This window comes from Pelodiscus sinensis, chromosome 1 (genome assembly GCF_052426305.1).
Source record: "Pelodiscus sinensis isolate ZL-2025 chromosome 1, ASM5242630v1, whole genome shotgun sequence".
Taxonomy (NCBI): Eukaryota; Metazoa; Chordata; order Testudines; family Trionychidae; genus Pelodiscus; species Pelodiscus sinensis.
In genome coordinates this window covers 58,062,342-58,084,998 of record NC_143052.1, presented here as the reverse complement: position 1 = coordinate 58,084,998, position 22,657 = coordinate 58,062,342, and the positions used below count along the sequence as shown (strand labels likewise).

The 22,657-nt window shown below is 44.3% G+C and overlaps 2 long non-coding RNA genes across 2 annotated transcripts in view; one reads left to right on the top strand and one right to left on the bottom strand.

The window, feature by feature from the left end:
* The window catches only part of LOC106732242 (uncharacterized), a 49,385-nt gene extending 27,646 nt beyond the window's left edge, over nt 1–21,739 (top strand). Inside the window, exons 3-5 of the long non-coding RNA XR_016349970.1 lie at nt 15,933–16,028; nt 20,347–20,398; nt 20,481–21,739. This is a non-coding gene — a long non-coding RNA (uncharacterized LOC106732242). The remainder of the gene's footprint in view (nt 1–15,932; nt 16,029–20,346; nt 20,399–20,480) is intronic.
* LOC112546339 (uncharacterized) overlaps nt 1–22,075 on the bottom strand; it is a 67,143-nt gene extending 45,068 nt beyond the window's left edge. The window contains exon 1 of the long non-coding RNA XR_012904341.2: nt 21,825–22,075. This is a non-coding gene — a long non-coding RNA (uncharacterized LOC112546339). The remainder of the gene's footprint in view (nt 1–21,824) is intronic.
* Nucleotides 22,076–22,657: the final 582 nt, after the last annotated feature.

Genomic DNA, 22,657 nt, shown 5'->3' with positions numbered 1-22,657 from the left:
TGCCCTTTAGTTGAGGGGGCAGGGCTTTAGTTTTGGGGAGGCCTGGACCTGTCTGTCCAAATTTGCACAAATAGTACCTTGGCTTTAGACTCTTTATGTATTTGTCTTCAGGACAGTGTACAGTCTCACTACTGCTCTATGTTTTAGTTTAAAAAGCACAAAGCATAGTCAGCATTTAGGACACAGACATAATCACAGTTCTAACCAGGGATACTCTTATATGTGATTTTCTATAGCTAGTTTGTCTGAATTTTACTGTTTGTAAAGATTTGCCCCTTTCAGGTATACCTCACAGTGAAGGCTTTTTTAAAGACTTTTGAGAGAGGAGAAATTTGAAGGATATTTTATTCTGTATTATTAACGTGTTATTAAGTTAGTTATGTTCACTTGCCAAGAACCTGTCACGCAAGAATCTCAACAGATTTTACATAGTGAATACACAGAACCAATAGGAAAAAGAGAAGCATTAGTACATTGTACCGAGGAGCTAATTAGAGGTGGGCAAATAACTCATAGTTTAGCTTTCTTGAGTTCTGAAAAATTGCTGAAAAAATGTTGGTTCAACCTCTACTGAAACTTTCCAAAATTGTTTTCTTAATTTAGAAGTAGGAAAATATAATTTTGGGTTGAACAGTGTTTAGTTTCAGATATTTTTAACAAAGGAAAGGAAATTTAGAGCTGGGTTCACAAAAATGAAGAAAAAGATTGTGAGTCAGCAGCACCAGCTGCCTTGAACCCAGTAGCAAGGGAATTCATATAGGAAATCCAAGTCTCAATCCTCATTCTAGAGTAGGGACTTGAACCTCACTGTTCGGCTATGTCTACACTACAAAGATAATTCTAAATAACAGCAGTTATTTCAAATTAACTTTAATAGCATCTACACAGGCAAACTGCTATTTCGAAATAAATTCAAAATAGTGGAGCCCTTATTTCAAATTTGGTAAACCTCATTCTACAAGGAGAAACACCAAATTTGAAATAGCTATTTCGAATTAAGTGCTATGTAGCTTTCGGAGCTTTGCTGGAAAAAAGTGCCAGTATAGATAGGGATCTTTCAGGAAAATAAAGCCTTTTCAGAAAGATCCCTTATTCCTTATTTTAAGAGGAATAAGGGATCTTTCGGAAAAGGCTTTATTTTCCGAAAGATCCCCGTCTAGACTGGCGCTTTCTTCCGGCAAAGCTCTGAGCCGGAAAAAAGCGGCAGCCATGTTTATGCAAATGAAGCAGAGGGGATTTAAATCCCCGCTTCATTTGCAATTGCAATGTGTCTAATTTGCATCCCTTTTACAGAAAAGGGATGCAGTCTAGACACAGCCCTACAGGTTACATCCCCAACCCACAGCCACCCAACAAGCCTGTAGCGAGTCAGGAACAGAATCATGAACTCTTGACTCATTGCCCCGTGTCTTAACCACAAGACCATCCTTCCTCCTGTCACTGTTGTTTCATCACATTGGTTCCCAAAGCTGTGATTTATCAAATAGGCATCCTCATGAAGTCATGTTTAATAAAAACGGACAACTACATGATCTTGTAACAGAGCACTGCATTAGTTAAGTCATGGAATATAATCAAGGGTTTCAAAGTGAGAACCTTTTTTGTTCCAGAATGAAATGAAGGACTATTTCCTACCTTAAGTCTGAAAACATTTCTAAATTAATTTGGAAATTTCCCAAAATAATAATTCCAGAATACATATGTTGGTAAATTCCCATGTGTGTACAAGCCTCAAACACTTAGGCTACATCTACACTGGCCCCTTTTCCGAAAGGGGCATGTTAATTTCAGAGACCGTAATAGGGAAATCCGCGGGGGATTTAAATATCCCCCGCGGCATTTAAATAAAAATGTCCGCCGCTTTTTTCCGGCTTTTAGAAAAGCCGGAAAAGAGCGTCTACACTGGCCCCGATCCTCCAGAAAAAGCACCCTTTTCCGGAGGATCTTATTCCTACTTTGAAGTGGAATAAGCAGGAATAAGATCCTTCAAAGTAGGAATAAGATCCTCCGGAAAAGGGCGCTTTTTCCGGAGGATCGGGGCCAGTGTAGACGCTCTTTTCCGGCTTTTCTAAAAGCCGGAAAAAAGCGGCGGACATTTTTATTTAAATGCCGCGGGGGATATTTAAATCCCCCGCGGATTTCCCTATTACGATCTCTGAAATTAACATGCCCCTTTCGGAAAAGGGGCCAATGTAGACGAGCCCTTACACAAGAACAAAGCCCACTGAACTGTATAGCACTCTCTTGAGATCAAAAATCTCTCTCCTCTCTCTATGATCCTCGCTATGGTCCAATGTTCCCAGCACAGAATTTTGTTTCCTTCCTGATGCTTAACCATGAATCTTCTAATTTCTATATAAACAAACACATGCAAAATAGCTATATGACAAGCTATTTTTTGTTTATAGTGCACAACCTGATGTCAGCAGTTAGTCACTGGATTCAGATACTTAAAACTTAAAGAGTAAATTTTCCATTCAGACTTTGTCCACCACCTGCAACCATTAACTCAGACTTGTAAAATTCCATTAGCCTTGACTAGTAAGTATTATTGATGAGAGAATAAAGTATAATCAGGGCCAGTTCTTTAGCTGGTGTAAATTTTTTTATCATCATAATCATGGGAAAGATAGACAAGCAGCTGTTATGTCTGGGCTAGTACCGTTTTTATTATCATTTTTGAAGCTGCATTAGCAGTAGCCTAAGGGCAGAAATATTTTCTGCAGGATAGTCATTTTTGTGGTGCTTTAGGGCTGCAAGTAATTATGTACTTTTCCACTACTTTTAACCATTGCTATCCAAAACTATGAGCTAGTCGACATCTGCATTCCTTTGAGATAATTTTCCCAGCACTCTGAAAGAGAACTATTCACACTGGAGGCATTGTTACCCAGACTATTCCAAACAATACAGAAAACACAGTGTTCTGGTTTGAGTATTGTGAATAAAGAGATTTTTAAACACCCAACAACTAAGCCATCAGATCCAATTCTATAAATTATATGTTGTGAAAAGCTAAGTGAGGTAAAGAACTTTTTTAAACTTATGAATGATGTCCAACTTCAGAAATACGGATTAGTTGTGGTTGCCCTTTCTAAGCAATGCATTCAAGCCCAAATATTTAACTACTGCAATGAAACAAAAAAAGCCTCTAAGGTTACACCAGCTTTTGGGGCTGAGACATGCTCATTATTGAAAAGTGATAGAAAATCTAGTCAGATTAACCCCATCTAGACATTTAGGGCCAAACCCTTCCTGGCCAGCCTCTTCAGAGTGCAGAAATGTTGTTCAGTGCAGCCTCAGCTGCAGTAACCCTAACAACAAGCCCAGGGTGTTTACAAACACAACAAACACACACAGGGTTAGGGTTGCCAACTCTCCCGTACCGGAGGAACCATACATCATTTGCAGCAATCATGTCCAGCCCAGGGGAGTTTGGCAACTCCACATGCTCACTTTGCTGCTGCTCAAAATAGTGGCAGTCTGAATGAGCCTCTGATATCATGACTATGAAAAGTATATAGAGCCATGGTGTTCAATCAGTTCTGAAGCAGTCGCCACTACAGTGAACTAGCCACACTCAACTAGCCAAATAGCCACATTGTTCAAGCCAACTAGCCAAACTCAACCAGCCAAATAGCCATATGTGGCTAATGGCTAGTGTGTTGGACACCATGGATATAGAGGATTGGAAACTTCTCCTAGAACGGTACCTTCTATAGTTAATAGCATAGTGTTTTAACAGTCATTTGATGGCTATAGAGATCTCTGGCTACCCTTTATATTCCTTGGTCTGTCTTATGTTGCTTTCACCCACTGAGTCCATCACATTTCCATTGACCCTACTGGGAGTTTATTAGGCCAATAACAAGAAGCAGGATTTTGTCCTTAGAGTTCAGGACTAGGCCTGAACTGCTGCAGTCAAACAATGAACGACACTCAGAAGAATGAGGCGGGTCTGAAATTCTAAACTCATCCCCCTCTGAACACTTGTAAAATTCCTGCCCTATGTTCTTCACTTGAAATGCCTGTAACTCATAAGAAACTAACTGTCCATCTAATGATATTGGCGGGGGTTTTAAAGAGACAGTACCGGGCAGTATTTGGCTCTGTTGGATCTTTCATGTTCCTGTTTTTCTTCCTGGAAGCTGTACCCTAAAGAACTGTTTCAAGCTGTGATGTCAACATTACAGTAACTGCAGTGGAAAGCCGCATTTTGGAATGCAACCATTGGCATTGGGTATTTGCCAGCAACTTTCAGTTCAAATTTAATTGGGAATTTGAACTTTACTACATTCTCTAGCTTACATCACTGTACTAACACAGTTGATGGTGGGGGTTACACTGTTGACACTTGCAGTTATCAGTCCATGTTGACAGGGAGGGAAAATATCTGTGAAAGTGGTGAAATATAAAACTAAAACTTTACCAAATAATCAGGCAGACAGCCCAGCCTCCCAAGAGCTGGAAGTCCTTATACTGAAGTCATGCTTTGGCAAACCAATATAATTCCATAACTGGGACTGAGAGTAGACTATTAATCAGAGTTGAAGCATACACATGATAACAGTTTCCAGAACTCAAGTCACAGAGGCACACAGACAAAAGCAAATATGAACCAATACATGTATGGTCCTTAATTTCTTTAGCTATTACTGCTGCACTTTGTAGTGACTAAAATGTAGGGAAACCCCCAATATTTAACTAAGTAAACCAGAAGTTAAAACAGAATCAAGGAGAAAAATATTAGCAAGAGTTAGCCTGTGATGCCACAGTTATCTGGTGTGAGGAGCATAATGGTTTAACAAACAGGCTCTCACTTTAAGAGCCCAGTTAAATGACCACTGAAGACAGTACAAAGTCTCCCACCGACAACAGTGATTTTGATCAAGCCCAGTGTAAGTTGCAGGAGTAGTTAAGCTCCTGAAATGCAGAAATCCAGTTTTCACATAGGTTGGCCTTAATGATATGAAGAAACCTAAGAAAAAAAGATACTTCAGCATAATGGTTTCTAACAAGATTTAAGTTTTTCCATGAGGCTCTTCTAAGGGAAAAAAGGAGCAAAAATTGGACAGTCTCCAGAGAAAGACTCAAAGAGCTTAGGATGAGCTAAGTTAGGATGTTAGGTTGAAGAATTTACATTATTGCAGTTTGGTGAAGATGCGGCTTTTGAGGAAGAGGTAAATGGAGGCTTTTGAGGAAGAGGTAACAGAAAGGGATTGTGTTGCAGTGTATCAATACCAGAAAGGGAACTGTAGAGACTTAAGTCAGAAACCATTCTAAGTAAGCAGCAACAGAAGTGTGATTATATCAGAAAATTAAAAATAGACAGGTTTAAATTCCCACAATTGTAGTACTGGGTAAATCTCACAGCCAGGCATGACCAGCACCAAACACTGTGTCACTGAATACTGTTCAAAGGTGGTCTGTGCAATACAGCACTGTAATAAGCAGCAAGAATCCCTGCAGATAATCCCCATTTATATGCTAACAGACTACTGGCCCCTTAAAAGGACTGTCCACATTTTCCTCAATCTCTGAAAAGTGGATTCTTCCAGAATCCCTGGAGGTGAAGAATTCCAAGTCCCTTAAAAGGAAACAAACAAAAAACCCTCTTTAGTCTTGACTACTCTTGGGAGTTATTCCTAAAAATATTTCTCAAAATAGCAACCAACAGTGAATCTCCACCAGTGGCACCAGAAATATAGACAAAGTGCTGCCAGCATTTTTTATCACAGTATTGAATATAGCAGATCTAACGGTATCTAACCAGAGTTAAACAACTGTGATAAAACCATCTGCCTCTCTTCTTCACTATAAGATGCATTGCTGGTAGCACAGGCACCAGAGCAAAAAAACACTTACAGAATGTCCCCACATGGAAACGCCCTGGAGAGAAGAGTATAGCCAAATGGCCAGCACAAAGTATATTCACTGAGCTGGCTTGCCGTACATGAATTATCACAAATCCCCACCCTCAAGTGTTGTGATTGAGATTTTAATATTCTGTTGTCACCTCTCCTGGAATCTTGGTCTTCAGCTAACATTGAAAATAAAAAGCAACTTCTTTAAGACTATGCTTAGAACAAGTCTTCTGAGAATATGGAGAAAAAGGCAGAACAGGATGAAGATTAAGGAAAATGTAATAGTCCATTTGCCTTTAATCACAGTATGACAGGGTGCTTGCCCTGCACTGGCTTGGAGAAGGGGGTTAGGAGCAAAGCCCCACCTGAGCCAGTTCTAGATGATGAGGGCCCAGCTGGGAGCTATGTAAGGGAGGGCCTGACTGCTAGGGAGGCAGGAGGCTCCCTGGAGCTAGAGCAGTGCTGGCAAGGCAAGGGGAGCTCTGGCCAGACAAGCTCCCTGGCTTTAGCTCCTCAGGAGGAGATCAGGGTGCTCTGAGAAAGAGAGGACCTTGGGCTGTGAGCAGAGGGAACAGCAACTACTCCCAGAAGGGGGGCTCGGGCACTGGTGTGGGCACTGCTGGAGGGCAGTGTCTGGAGGAATATGTTGGGATATGGGGAGAAACAGGGGGCGACACCAGCTAGAGAAAGGCATCCAGCAAGGCCAGAAGAGTGGTGAGTCAGCCCTGTGACACAGAGAGACAGGTATATAAATAAAAAGGCAATTTTATCCCACACAGACTTTTACACATTGTAATTGTTTTATTGCCCAGTTCAGTAAGCTGTGTCTGCTATAGAACTAATGTAGTTAATTTAAAATTCAGCTACCTAAACTGTAGAGAGAGCCATAACACACTGGTTTGCTTGCCTAGTAACTCTTCTGACGCCTGCCCACTGTGCTGCCTGGATTGCACCAACATTCCCAATGCTGCTATCAAACTGTTCACAAAAGTCAGCACTCTTCCCCCACTTCAGTTTGCAAATAAAAGACATAAGCAATGATAAAAGAAAAAAGAATGCCTCTATCCAGTAGCAAGCAGGCAGGGAATACACTGATTGCTAGGGACCTCAAAACAATTAGGTGCATAAGTTACTTTTTTAAGGCTTCCCTGCAATGCAGCCCTCAACGCTGAGCCCACCCAGAGCTGAACTGGCTCAGCATCTGCATTGCTCTGCAGCAGAGTGGTAACTCCAACTCCATGGTCTGCCTGGGGAAGACCAGAAGATCTGGCCCAACAAGACAGAGTGATGGGGAGCAGGAAGGCAGGTGTTAGTGGCATCATCAGCACACCAGGGGACAACCCAAGGAGACTTCTGTGACCTAGCCCATCACAAACCATGCCCCTTCAGAGCAACTCCATCTTATTCCGTGTAATTTTTTTATGTACAGAAAACTCATAAAGTCCACCCCCTTTATCAATGAAATATAGATGCACAGTGGTTGCTCTCCCCTGCACCAACAATTATTTACACTGGGCTTGATAATAAACAAAAGTGTTTTTATTAAGCATTAGAAGACTTACCCGGTGTTTCCCAGGTCCTTCAGGGCAGGAAGATGGTGGTGTGGGGGGTGCAGGTCAGGGTACATGGGGAGTGCAGGAGTCAGGGTGGGGAGTTGAAGAGGGACTCAGGGCAGGAGAGAGAGGATATGGAGGGATGTGAGAGTGAGGGTTGGGGATGGGGAAGGGCTTAGAGCATGGGGTGAGGTGCAGAAATCAAGGCAGAAGGTTGGGAGAAGGGGAAGCACAGGGGAGGGAGTTGGAGTAACTGCCAACTTATCCTGAAGGTGGCCTGGGAAGGCTCGGGGTGGCAGAGACCACACTCTCCATTTGCCAGCTTCTCTCCAGGAGGCTGTGCACTCTGCCATCTGGCTTGTCCCCAGAAGCTGGGCAGGGTGGGGGAAGGCCAGACCAGCCCCGAAGGTGCTCCCCAGTCACGGTCAGCAGGCAGAGGGGGAGCCATGCGGGCTGGTGCTCCCCGGGCCACTCTGGGTGTTCAAGGCAGGGAGCTGCACAGGCTGGCCCCAGTGACACTCTCCAGGCCTGACCTGGGAGAGGAAAGGGGGACCGTGCAGGCCAGCCCCAGTAGTGGTCCTTGGCCAGGCCCAGGGAAGGAGGAGGGGGTCACACAGGCCAGTTGTGGGGCAGGTGCACTGGGAAGCCCAGGGTTGCTGGGGGAGAAGGCAGGCTGTGGTTCCTCTTGGGTGTGGCAGGTCTTTTGTCCAGTGGGGCTGCTGGCCCACGGGGCTTTCCCTATTCAGGTGCTGTAGCCAAGGGTGAGGGGAGAGTTTTGAGGTAGGGCAGCCACTTACACAGTCTGGTGGCTGGAAAGATAGCAAGTCCTGGTCCCAGCTAGCCACTCTCTCGGTGGTGTAGATGCCCTTAGTGGTCACTCTACAGTGTTGCTTTTTCTCTAATCAGCCCCCTCCCTTTCTGTGTTATGGAAAACAATCTCATTACCGGAACTTCTCATTTTTCTGTCACAACCAACCCCTGATCTTGCTTTAAGATAGGAGAAGAGGAAGCTGCATATAAAATTTGATGGGCCTAGCTTTTATTTTTTATGGGAAGTTCTTGAACAAATGGATTCACAGATGGATGGACAGACAGACAGACAGATACACATTTCTAAAGTAGAGAGAGAGAGAGAGAGAGAGAGAGAGAGAGAGAGAGAGAGAAAGTAGGATTAAAGTGGTTGCAATGAAAACAGTAAGGGTATGTCTACACTGCACGGCTAACCCTAACCCTACCCTGCGTCTACAGAAACAGCCAGTTATTTCAAAATAATGGACGTGCTATTTTGCCATCCCAGTAAACCTCATTGCATGAGGAATAAGGAAGGGCTTGAAATAGCGCATTATTTCAAAATTTGGCCCTGTGCAGATACGCCAAATTTCAAAATAAGCTATCTCAAAATAGAAATATCTTATTTCGAGTTTAGGGTGCTGTGTAGATGCACCCTAAGTTACTAAGTTAAAAAAACAAAAGAACTCCAGCTAATTCTAATTCTACTATACTGAAAAAACTTGTTGCATGCAAATTTTTACCCTAAACAATTGATCTACATATCTCTTTCACAAACTAAGCAGCCTCCTAGCTCGAGCCCAATCTTTTCCCCTATTCAGTTTTAGGGTTTGTATCTTATTTCGAATCAATTTCAAAATAGCTTATTTTGAAATCTGGCACAGCCACACAGCACAAATTTTGAAATAACATGCTATTTCGAGACATCCCTTAACCCTCGTGGAATGAGGGTTATGGGGATGCTGAAATAGCACACCTGTTATTTCTCCTGGACAGAACCTGCTCCTATCAATGGGACTATGTTGGGGAGTAGTATGAGTGTGCATTTGGAACTATGAGGACATGGGAAGAGGCCTTGTTTTATGGTGTAAATTTCCAGATCCCAGACAGAGCCTGTTCTCTTCATGTTAGTAGATGGCTCTGTGAATGGAACTAGTTTCTAAAGCTGCATAAGTAAGAGAGAGGTATTCTTCCATGAAAATATTTAGATAAAGATTTGGACATTTTTGGTCAGCTCTATGAATTTCTACCCAACCTTGGAATAAAAGCCTACTATTGCTTCAGAAGAAAGTGGCCTCCTGAGAATGTGTCTGTAGAACACCGATGAGCCTAGTTTTATGACTCACATGTGGCTTTTCCCCAGTCCTGGATGGAACCTACTAGAGTTGCTGAGTCCCCAGCATTGAACAGACACATAGAAGTCCCATCCACAGAGAAAAGGGAGCTGGTATAGTTCTGTCAATCTGAGAGAGAACCTGTTGATACTAAGGTGATGAGTAGCATCAGCAGAGATTCAATCCAGAGAGAATTGGGGGGGGGGGAATAACTTGTATACTTTGCAATAATTTGAGGGGTTAATATATTATGAAGTGCAGTTCCACACCTTTTTCTTTATCAAGTGAAATTCAGCTAAAGGCATTTATTGGTCTCTAACCTTAAGTGAATTTTGTGTTGCTGTGCCTGGATAATTAGTCACATTACTTGTACATTGTGTGTGCTGGAGGGGGAAGGAGAATGTTTAAAGGAAGTTTGCCATGCTGTATCATATGATGCTGGTGTTTCTATTCTATGCCAAGTTTGCTTTAGCTAAGCATTCTCCCAGAACAAAAGGTGGGGTCGCCTCAGGCAACTTTTGTTTCACATCTACGAATAAGTAATTTTCTAATTCTCTGGGCTTTTTTAAAGTCCCAGTACATATAATGCATTTAGACACTCCCTTTTTTCATGACAGAATCCATCTTCTTGCCTACACTAGCACAATGGAAATTAACCATTTACAGCTTTCCTGGCAAGACAATAGATTTGTTTTATTTGTTCCAAATTAATTCCAGACTTTTGTGAGGAAATAGTCAAACAACAAAGCTGAAGAGGTGGAACAATAGTCTTTCCTCTTCAAGGCCCAACTATTGTAAAGAGAAAAATATGCCAAAAATGTGGGCATTTTCAAACATGTAAGTAGCAGCCTGAAGGCCTCACACAGTACAGCTGCTTCCTGTAAAAATTGCCATGTATGGACAGATCCCCTATGTTACAGAATTTATTGGAGTATTTTTATACCTCTAATTAAGTGTCCAGAAACAGACAAGTATTTTCATTATAAATGGTTTTCAAAAATTTGTGATAACCACAGATTCCAGCGTCACTTTTTGTGACTCCAGACACACCATTTTTTACTAAATCCTCCATCTGAAACTTTCCTGTTTAGAATATTTGACATTTTGCTAAAATTGCAGTATTCATAACTTAAACTGTACAGAATCCACATTCTGACTTAGAGGCTTTAAGGGGTACAGGATGCTACAAGTGGTATGAAAAAATCCTGTTAACGGTATGATGTGTCAGAATTAAAATGCTATCATTTAATAGGCTCCAAAATGAACACATTCCAGCACAAAATGAAAGATTACAGAAGGGGACATTTTGAGCAGGGTTAGATGAATCAGTCACATCCCCATGTGGGAAGCACAGCACCCACATAAATACTGCAGACAAGCAGTAATATCCGTAGATCCCTAGAGTGATTCTTCTGCTGATCCATCTCTATTGTCTGTGAGAGAAGTTTTTATGGTTTGGGATTTTTTTTCTTCTTTAAGATTTGTAAACCCCTTTGTATTATGTTAATAGTGTTTTCTTGCTCGAGAGGGTAGGGAGGTTTTTTTTTCTGCTTGTATTTTAATCTAAAAAATATTTGGCATACCAAATTATTTCATGCAATCTTGTAGCTATGTTGGTCCAAGGACATTAGAAAAGCTGGGTGAGATAATATCTTTTACTGAACCAACTTCTGTTGGTGAAAGAGACAAACTTTTGAGTTTCACAAGTCTGACCAAGGAAGCACTATATATAAGTACAAAAGCTAGTCTCTTTCACCAACAAAAGCTGGTCCAGTAAAGATATTACCTCTTCCACCATGACTCTAGAACAGTGGTTCTTAACCTGGGGTGACGCACCCCCTGGGGGCGCAAGATGCCCTTTCTGGGCATGAGAGACATGCCAGATTTTTATGCTATATCTTAGGTTTAAAGAACTGACTACTTCAATGATTTTTAATAAGGGGTGTGAACATATATTTTGAGAGCCAAAGGGGTGCAGGCTGCAATAAGGTTAAGAATCACTGCTCTAGAATATCAAGTATGCTTTAGCTTTTTTGAAAAGTTGTTCCTTAGAGCCTCCACCTTTTTTAGGTTTTCATATTAATCAGATCTGCAAGTCTAGTAAACCATTTCAGATACTGGCCCCATTTCTCCTCCTTTTTCTGTATTTTATTTTATTTTTGAAAACAAAAACAAAAAAAATAAGGTCATCAGGAGTTGAAAGGATATTAAATATATTTTTACTCTATTACTCATTAGAACACTGGAGAGCACTTACTGAGTGCTATTTTAGTTTGCTCACTTGCTTGCTTACCTATTTAGTTATGTTTTATTTAGCTGGATGGAGTCAACATTCTAATTCAATTAATTTTCTCGTGTAATAACAAAATAATTCAGAAGTAATATAAACAAAAATATTTAGAACTAAACATGTATCACAAATAAATAAGGTATGCTATTTTACTCTTAATTTCCATAACAGACAACAGCATTTGTCCAATGAATTCATTTGAGTTCATGTCACTAACCCCTAGTATAAATAATCCGTGGTGTATATTGTAATAAGATAATGTGAAAGTCCAAAGGAAGTCATTCCCAGACTACATCAGAAAAGCTACTAAATCAACAACTGGAGCAAACAATAATAGTGAACTAAGGGATCAGAACTTTTAAAGCATGTTACTTGAATTAGAAAAGCATTTAAAATGCCACTTGACAAGATTAAATATGTCATTCACACTCTATTGCTATGTGAATTAACTCAGAACATTAACATTATATCAATCAGATTTGTATTTATTAAATAGCAACTAGCTATTGGGTCTGCTGATTAATTGAAGTCAACTCATGAAAATAACTCAACAATTAATTGCAATTAATTGCTCTGTCAAACAATAGAATACCAACTGAAATTTATTAAACATGTTTGGATGTTTTTCTACATTTTCAAATGTTTTTATTTCAACTACAACACAGAATACAAAGTGAAAAGTGCTCACTTAATATTAATATTTTATTACTTATTTACTGTAATCTTTAGTGGGAATCAGACTGGGCCTATAAACCTAGCAATCTGTGCAATCAATACACACAGTCTCTAAGATGCATTTCATAAGCATTCAGCTAAAGCTAAAAGGGCCCAACATAAGCCTATAAAATAAAGTTAAGATAAAATAGTAAATTAGCCTATCATAGAATTATAAATCTGGGTCAGGATGTTGATAACTCTTGCCCAGCCTTCACTACAATGGCTGTCTATAAAGTATCACCACTGGTTTTTAGAGTGCTAAATGACGCATACAGGCTGTTTTGGAGAATATAGCTCTGACACCATAAATCTTTTCAACAAGTTGTTATTCTTAGGGCTTGTCTACACTGGCAAGTTACTGCACTGTAACATTCACATCTGGGTGTGAAAAAACACCCTTCCCTCCAAGCGTAGCAAGTTATGGTACTGCAAAGGGCCAGTGTAAACAGGCTCCCAGCACTGGGAACTGTGCTCCTCGTGGAAATGGTTTCCCCAGAATGCTAAGAGAGCCTCTAGTCTCACACACTTCTGGTCTCATCCGGTGCTGGTGCTGTGACCACACTGACGTGTTAAAGCTTTAAACTTGGAAGTGTAGACAGAGCGTCAGGTCAGGCTTTGTGGCAGGGGACTCTGTGGAGTGAAAGTCTCTCCCAGACAATATCCGAAGTTACAAAGAAGTGGAGAATCAGGCCCACTACTCTCCAAAGACTCCACTGAAACACCACATCAGCATTTCAACTTCCTAAAAGACACAGGTTAGCTTGCAAGACATAGTCTCTAGTCAAACTATATCAGAGAAATGGTCCACTTCATCCAGTGTCCTAGACTACGTCCAAACTACACCCCTCTGTCGGCAGAGGGATGTAAATGAAGCTCTTCAAAAGTGAAAATGAAGTGCAAAAACTGAGGAGTACAGGATCTTTCGGAAAGGCACTCCCCGTTGTTGAAAAAAACTTGTCTAAACTGCGGTTTCAGTTTCGAAATGGCGCTTGTTAGAAACAGCACCATGATGTGATTATGCAAATGAAGTGCAGGATATTTAAATCCCAACTTCATTTGCACTTTCGAAGTACTTCATTTACATCCCTCTTCCGACAGAGGGGTGTAGTTTAGACATAGACCTAGACAAGCAAAGTTACTCACCTTCGGTGCAGTAACTTTCGTTCTTCGAGATGGTGTCCCCGAGGGTGCTCCACTCTGGGTGCTGAGCTTGCTCCGGAGCCACAGACAGAAGCTTGTGAAAAGCAGTGTAAATTCATACGGACAAATAAAGAGGATTCTGCCACCCACCACAAGGGACAAGATCAAAAGTCTGTAAAAAGAGAGGCTAAATTTAGAGGATAAATTTAGATCTGCCAGAAGGCCAGAGGCTCTAAAAGAGCTGGATGGAGAGAAAGAATTCTGTATGAAGAAAGTTTGAGACTATTCGGTTTGGAGAGGAGGTGAATAAGAAAGAGCCTGTATATGAATCCAAAATAATGAATGAGAAAGGGAGGGCAAACTTGTGTTAGCTTTTTGCATAATACCAAGAGGGGATAGTGTGAAGAGCAATGCATTTAATGATAAAAGAAAATACTGTTTACATAATACACAAACAATTTCTGGAACTCATTGTCATTGGGTAACACTGAGGCCAACAGCTTGGCAGGATTAAAAAAAGTATTAGACATCTACATGGATAATAAGAATAGCCATGGTTCAGTAGATACATATATAAATAAATCCTCATGTCAGGGCACCAGTATACTGCTAATTGATGGGGAGAGAGGAAACTAGGAAGAAGAGTCTTCTGTGAGCAAGTTAATTTATAATGATCAGTTATGTGGTTTCTTACTCTACCTTCTGAAGCAATTGGTATTAATAAGTTCTTCTTCGAGGATGTCCCCGCGGGTGCTCCACTATGGGTGCTGGGCTTGCCCCAGAGCCGCAGATGGAAGGTTGTGAGAAGCAGTGTTTGGCCAGACTGCGCATGTGCAGCGGGGCTCATGGCTTTTGCGCTCTTTTCTCTGGTGTGCAGTCCAGCCTCCCACCAGTTCCTCAAGATCGCCTTGGAGTCTGTAAGACATGAGAGAGAGAGGACTCCGAAATGGGGAGGAGAGTGGGCAGTGGAGCACCCATGGGGACACCACCTCGAAGAACAACAGTTACTGCACCGAAGGTGAGTAACTTCACTTTCTTCTTCGAGGATGTCCCCGCGGGTGCTCCACTATGGGGGTATGTCTACACTACCCTCCTAGTTCGAACTAGGAGGGTAATGTATGCATACCGCACTTGCTAATGAAGCCCGGGATTTGAATTTCCCGGGCTTCATTAGCATAAGCGGGGAGCCGCCATTTTTAAATCCCCGCTGCTTCGAACCCCGTGTAGCGCGGCTACACGGGGCTCGAACTAGGTAGTTCGGACTAGGGTGCCTATTCCGAACTACCGGTACACCTCGTTTCAAATCCCGGGCTTCATTAGCAAGTGCGGTATGCATACATTACCCCGCTAGTTCGAACTAGCGGGGTAGTGTAGACATACCCGGGGTGACTGCGTAGCAGTGGTCACCAGAATGGAAGGAGGGCCGGAGGAGTCCCTATTTATCCGCTGTGGAGAACACTGCAGTCGCCACTGCCCCATCTGAGTGAATGCCTAGAGTAGTGTTTGGCAAAGGTCTCATGTGACAACCAGGTGGCCGTCCTGCAAATATCCTTAAGGGATACTCCTTTATGGAACGCTGTCGAGGTCGCCATGGCCTTGGTGGAGTGGTTTTGCTGCGTAAGACTGTGTTATGCAGGAGGTTATAAGATTCGAAATCCTCTGGGAAGATAAGCATTGACCCTTGAATCTATGTGCCAGGGAGACAAATAAATGGTCCGTACGTCTACAGGGTCTGTGTAGAACGCTAAGGCTCTACGGGTGTCCAGGGAGTGTATGGCTGCTTCTCGTGGTGAGGCATGGGGCTTTGGGAAAAAAGTTGGTAGGATTACTGGTTTATTGACAGGAAAGTGGAGATGATTTTGGGTATGAATTTTGGGTGTATTCTTAACACTATCCCATCATTTTGGAAAATTGTATATGGTGGTGTAGCCATCATGGCGGAAAGCTCACCCACCCTGCGTGCCAATGTTATGGCAAGTAAGAAAATTGTTTTCATAGTGTGGAGATGTAAGGGCGCGGTCGCAAGAGGCTCGAACGGTGGCCTCATTAGGGCATCGAGGACTACATCCAGGTTCCACACAGGTGGGGCTGGATCATGTGGCGGGGCCATGTTGGTGAGGCCTTTAAGAAATCTCTTAGTAGTAGGATGGGCGAAGACAGAAATGCCGTCTAGTGATGATGTAAATGCTGAGATTGCTGCCAAGTGTACCCTGATGGAAGCTAATGTGAGTCCTGTGTCTTTTAGGTGCATAGCATAGTCCAGTACGGAGGGGATTGATGGACGTGCTGGATCATGGTGGTTTGTGGTACACCAGGAGGAGAATCTGCGCCACCTATGAGGGTAAGTTTTTCTCATGGCTTGTCATCTACTATGTATAAGGACGTGTTCGACTGGGACCGAGCAGATGAATTCGAATGGGGTCAACAAGTTAGGAACCATGCCATTAGGCTCAGGGTGAGTATCTGGGGGTCTTTCAGGTGCCCTTGGTCCTGGGACAGGAGGTTCGGAAGGACCGGCAGGCAGATCGGTGCACATGCGGACAGACGGTGGAGGAAGAGGAACCAATGTTGGCGAGGCAATCCGGTGCTATGAGGATTAGTGTTGTCTTGTCTGCCCTCAGCTTCTGGAGAACTCTGGGGATCAGCGGTATGGGGGGAAGGCACAGAGGAGGGGTCCGTGCCAGGTAATGAGAAAGGCGTCCCCCAGGGATGCATGGCCGAGGCCCGCCCTGGTGCAGTACTTGTAGCATTTCATATTGCTGGGAGTTGCAAAGAGGTCCATTTGCGGAGTTCCCCAGCGTAGGAAGAGCTCGAGTAGGACACCATCGTGCATTTCCTATTCGTGTTTCACATCAAAGTTCCTGCTTAGGAAGTCTACGATCACATTTGTGGTGCCAGGTAAGTAGGATGCCGTAGGTGTTATTCCGTGGTGAATGCACTAGTTCCAGAAGCGGATAGCTTCCGTGCATAAGGAACGAGAGCGAGCGCCGCCCTGACGATTCACATAATATATGGCCGTGACGTTGTCCGTGAGTATCTTCACCATGGTGTTCACCACAGAGGAGGGACTTGCATGTGTTGAAAATGGCACGTCGTTCTAAGAGGTTTATGTGTAGACGTGATTCTCGTGGAGACCATTGGCCCTGCACTGAGAGGGAGCCCATGTGAGCTCCCCAGCCTAATAGAGAGGCGTCTGTTGTGATTTGGTGGAGGGGTTCTTGTTGATGGAAAGGTACCCCTGATAGAAGATTCTTGCGGCTGGTCCACCACAGAAGTGATTGGGTAACAGCGGGTGGAGGCGTTACTGGTCTGTGGAGGTCATATCTGGTGTGGTCATATACAAGTGCCAGCCAGTACTGAAGGGTGCGGAGGTGTAGTCTGGTGTGTTTGACCACGTATGTTGTGGTGGCATGTGGTCCATCAATCTCAGGCATGTCATAAGTGAGACGGTGGGACTGACGGTAATGGTATGAATGAGGTCCTGGATGGCCTGAAACCTTTGTAGGGGCAGGAAGGCTCTGCTGGCGAGTGAGTCCAGGTGGGCCCCTATGAACTCGATGTTCCATGTGGGGTGCAAAACTGACTTTTGCTCGTTGAGGAGGAGTCCGATCGATTAAAAGACTTGCCTGGTGAGCTGAACCATCTGAGAAACCTCGAGTGCAGAAGGACCCTTGAGTAGGCAATCGTCCAGGTATGGGAAGATGAGAACTCCTTGTCGTCAGAGGAAGGCTGTGACTACCGATAGGACCTTTGAAAATACCCTGGGGGCTGACGATAGCCCAAAGGGAAGACCCTTGTATTGGAAGCGGTCCTTTGCCACGGCAAAGCGTAAGAACCTCCTGTGGGCTGGATGGATAGAGATGTGGAAATAGGCATCCTGGAGGTCGAGGGTGGCAAACCAGTCTTGTGGATCTAATGTGGGGATTATGGCAGCTAAGGTGGTCATTTTGAATCGTTGTTTTCTGAGGTATTTGTTCAAACGGCAGAGGTCTAGGATGGGACGCCACCCTCCAGACCTTTTCTGGGTGAGGAAGTAATGTGAGTAGAAGCCCCCGTTCCTGAACTTGTTTGGGACTGACTCTATGGCACCCAGAGAAAGAAAGCAGTCGACTTCTGCTCGGAGGAGGGCTTCGTGAGAGGGGTCCCTGAAAAGGGACGGGGTGGGAAGGGTGGTGGGTGGAATGCATGTGAAGGAAATAGGGTAGTCAGTTTGGACAATTTTGAGGACCCATCTGTCCATGGTGATTCTGGCCCATTGGTGGAAAAAGGACCTCAACTGGTGGTGAAAGAGTTGGGTTGGATGATTCATGGTGCTGACTGTGACTGTTTGCTCGCCCCCAACCAAGGCATCAAACCTGTTGCGTGTTGTTGGGAGGCATGTTTGTCCTGCCGTTTGGGTTTCGGCATTGCTGGGGCCTCTGGCACAAGCCTTGGTTGTCAAAGGACTTCTGCTGCTGATGTTGCTGCTGCCATTGGTGTCTAATGTAGGAGTAGTCATATCTGCATTGGTATGGGGAATACCGGCGCCTCCTGAAGGGGGGTGTGTACATCCCCAGTGTTCGCAGGGTTGTTCGGGAGTCCTTAGAGGAGTGTAAGATTGTGTCCGTGTTCTCTGCAAAAAGTTTATCTTTGTTGAAGGGCCTGCAACTCCTTTGGAACTCCCACCACTTGAAGGTAAGAGGCTCTCCGCATAACAATGGCGGTGGCAGTAGAGTGTGTGGCAGTGTCAGCAACATCCATGGCCATTTTAAGGGACGTAATTGCTGATGTGTAGCCCTCTTGGATTACTGATTTCAGGATAGATTTCTTTGAATCCGGAAGGTGATCCATGCGGGGGGTGAGGCTTGAATAAGTGTCAAAGGTATGGTTAGATAGGTGCACCAAGTAATTGGCAATTCTAAAGAGTAGCATTGCTGATGTGTAGACCTTCTTGCCTAGAAGGTTTAGCCTCTTTATGTCCTTGTAGGAGCCCTATTGTTTGAGGTGTGGGGTTCTAGCCCTCTGCTGGGCTGCATTGACGACTAAAGAATTAGGTTGCAGATGTGCAAGGAATTCCATGCCCTTTGGGGGCACAAAATATTTCCTGTCGGCCTGTTTGTTAGTTGGAAGAGCCGATGCCGGAGCATGCCATATTTCATTGGCAATTTCCAGGATGCCCTCATCGAGGGGAATGGCCAGGCGCGACCTGTGATGTGGCTGGAGGTTTCTGAAAAGCTTGTGTTGCTTGTCCTTGAGTTCCTGCAACGATATCTCCTGCATGATGGCTACTCGTTTAAACAACTCCTGAAACTGACGGAGTCATCCGGTGGAGAGCCCTCACCTAGCATGACTGCCTCGTCTGGTGGGGACGAGTCTGGTATAGAGGTCCCCGCTGGGTGGCCCATGAAGGGGGTGTGCTCCAATTCTGATGGGGGATGAGATGGTGATGCTGAATGTTGCGGAGGAGTGAGGGGAGCCTGAATTAGAGAGTGCCTGGGTGAGACATAGTCGTAGGCAGATCGTGATCGGTAGGAATACCTGCTGCGAGTAGCAGTCACCGCGGAGATATGTACCGTGTTGCAGTGAGCGTCTGTCATGATAATGAGAACGAGAGTGATATCGATAATGGTGTGGAGAGTAAGGCGAACAAAGCGGATAGCTGATGCCCTGGAAGAAGCAGTAGACGCAGAGAACTCCCTGAAGTGACGTCTCTGGTGAGAGGGTCCAGCAGCCAAGAATGGGGATGGCAGTCTGGAAGAGGCATGGGGAGACCTATGCCAGTCGGCGTAGCGATGTGGAGAGCGTGGCACCAGAGGAGAGGGGGACGGTGCTGGGGAGAAGAGAAGGGAGCGAGAGCAGCTCTGGTGCAGAGAGACCAGAGGAGCAGGGCTCAGAGCCCTTGGTCTTGAAGCGTGTGCTGAAGCACTAGCCGGCACTGTGCTGCTCGGTGCCGGCGGTTCAGAGACCGCAGCGATCAGTGCTATGCTGGTGGTAGGTCGGGTTGGCGCCATGCGCTCCAGCACTGCTCGGTGGCTCAAGAGCGGTGCGGGTGCCGGCGCCATAATATTTGGCTCTAAGGGAGCCCTCGCCGATGGTGGCGCTTCCTGGGGTGCCACTGTTTGTGCAGGCTCCCATGGCCGCTTTGACTTGTGCGCCATTGAGGTAGGAGGACAAGGCTTTGTGCTGCCAGATGTCCCCGGTCTCTCCACCTGACTTTCCCTGCCATGTAAGGCAGTCGGCAGGGATCTGGTAGGGGAGAGTCTAGGCTTTTTCTGAACACCCGAAGTGGGGGATGAAGCCTGTCACTTGGGGGGCTATTCGTCACCATCAGTGTATTGTGGCTGCAGGGCTTTATCAAAGAGGAGCATTCAGAGGCACCTCTCCCTGTCCTTTCTAGCCCTGGAAGTGAGTTTGCTGCAGTGGGCACATTTCTGGGGGATGTGAGATTCCCCCAGACAACGGATGCACTCCGAGTGGCCATCGGAGGCCGGCATTGCCTCCTGGCAAAAGCCGCATTTTTTTAAACCGGTAGCTACCGACATGTTACCGGTTGCTCTGAAGCAGTTCTTGTGTGCAGTCAAGAGAGAACATTTAACTCTCTGGTTGCTGTTTGTTCTTATATATGTATTTGTGTTATTATTCTGTTAATTTCTCTGTTTTCTTCTCTCTTTTTTTTTAAGGGACGCAACTATGTACAAGCAGCGGAACGGGAGAACAGCTGAGCAGCAGAAGGTAAGAGCAGTGTTATAAGTCTCTCTTCTTCCTTTTATTTATTTATTTATGTGTTTGTTTATTTATTTATTTATTTTTAAAGAAATAAGGAGGAGAATAAGAGGGAAATGAAGGGTAGAAATATATACAAGGAGCAACTAGAGGAAGCCTAGTTCATCAAGTGAGGTGAGGAGCGTGGTTCCAAGCATCTGCAGCCTGAGGCGGTCTAGAAGAACTGGCGGGAGGCTGGACCGCGCGCCAGAGAAAAGAGAGTGAAAGCCACGAGCCCCGCGGCACATGCACAGTCCGGCTGAACACTGCTTCTCACAACCTTCCATCTGCAGCTCCGGGGCAAGCCCAGCACCCATAGTGGAGCACCCGTGGGGACATCCTCGAAGAAGAACTTATTAATACCAATTGCTTCAGAAGGTAGAGTAAGAAACCACATCATTGATCATTATAAATTAACTTGCTCACAAAAGACTCTTCTTCCTAGTTTCCCCTCTCCCCATCAATTAGCAATACACTGGTGCCCTGACATGAGGATTTATTTATGTATGTATCTACTGCACCATGGCTATTCTTATTATCCACATAGATGTCTAATACTTTTTTAATCCTGCCAAGCTGTTGGCCTCAGTGTTACCCAATGACAATGAGTTCCAGAAATTGTTTGTGTATTATGTAAACAGTATTTTCTTTTATCATTAAATGCATTGCTGTTCACACTATCCCCTCCTGGTATTATGCAAAAAGCTAACACAAGTTTGCCCCCCCTTTCTCATTCATTATTTTGGATTCATATACAGGCTCTTTCTTATTCACCTCTTCTCCAAACCAAATAGTCTCAAACTTTCTTCATACAGAATTCTTTCTCTCCATCCAGAGAGAATTTATCCTCTAAATTTAGCCTCTCTTTTTAGCGACTTTTGATCTTGTCCCTTGTGGTGGGTGGCAGAATCCTCTTTATTTGTCCGTATGAATTTACATTTGCATCCAAATTTTATATGACACTTTAAATTCACTTGAGTTTTCAAGCACTAAGCAGCCTGTGACGCAGGCGACACAGTCAGCAAGCCTGCCTAAAGAAGGACATCAGCTGCTGAAACAACCTCTACCCCTCCCCGCCCACCCCCTCCTCGTAAGTGAAGTATCAGAATACAGCATGGAATGTTAAGGGGGTGAGAGAAATGAGGGGAATAAAGGAGACAAGGTCTAACTGCTGTTTTTATGGCTCCGTTAGTATTCTGTGTCTGTATTTCCAACCAAATACAAATGGAAAATAAAGGCCTGTGGGTTTTTAACCTCTTGATTTAATAAGCTGGTAAATATTAAAGAGCCTCATTGTTATTTACACAAATGCCCCTCTATACTGCACAATAATAGTTAATAAGATAATACTATGTTAGTAATAATAACAGTGTGTAGGATAATAATGCTTTCCTACCTCACAGGAGTGTTGGAGAATAAAGACTGTGAGGCCTTTTAACACTGTGATGGTGAAAGTAAGAGGATACTTTGGGCTGTGCTATGCCCAATAGTCAGAGGGTATGAATGCAGCTGGCATACTCATATCCAAGCTAGCTTTAATCTAGCTAGCTCAGACACTCCAACTGTGGCAGCACAAGCTGCCGGGCATGATGTAAAAACCTGCCGGGAGTCTTGCATGTGTACTAAGATGGCTAGACTTCACTGAAGCCCATGCTGCTGTAGCTTCACTGCTCCAGTGTTCAAGCTAGCTAGTAGCCAAGGCACATGGTCTATATGTGAGCCTACATGTGGGTGTGATTAGGGTTGCCAGATGGTTAAAACAAAAATACCGAACAGCTCCCCTCCCCCCCAAAAAAAAGAAACACCAGGGAAAAATTCTGTTAAAGGAAAAAAGGGGGGGAGACCAAAGTTGTTGAGCAAAAAAAAGGACTCCAAGACTTATTGAGCAAAAAAAAAAATTAAAATAAAACAGCATTAAAACAGCATGTCCCCTTTAAGAGTGCATGCAGGGATAGGAACAGGGGAGATGTTGAGCACTAAGACCCAAGGGAAGCATTGGCCAGCAGCCATTTTGTGCTGACAGCCTTGCGGAATCAGGTAAACATCGGGTCTGGGGTCGGGAGGTTGGGGGAATTGGGGGCTGAGGCGGCTCGGAGTGGGGGGGAGGCCAGGTGCTGAGTGTTTGTAGGGTTGCCAGGTGCCCGGCATTTTCGCCTCCTGGCTGGGGAAAAAATCAGAAAATACCAGACATCTCAGGTGTCCAGTATTCTCTGAATTTTTTTACCGGAC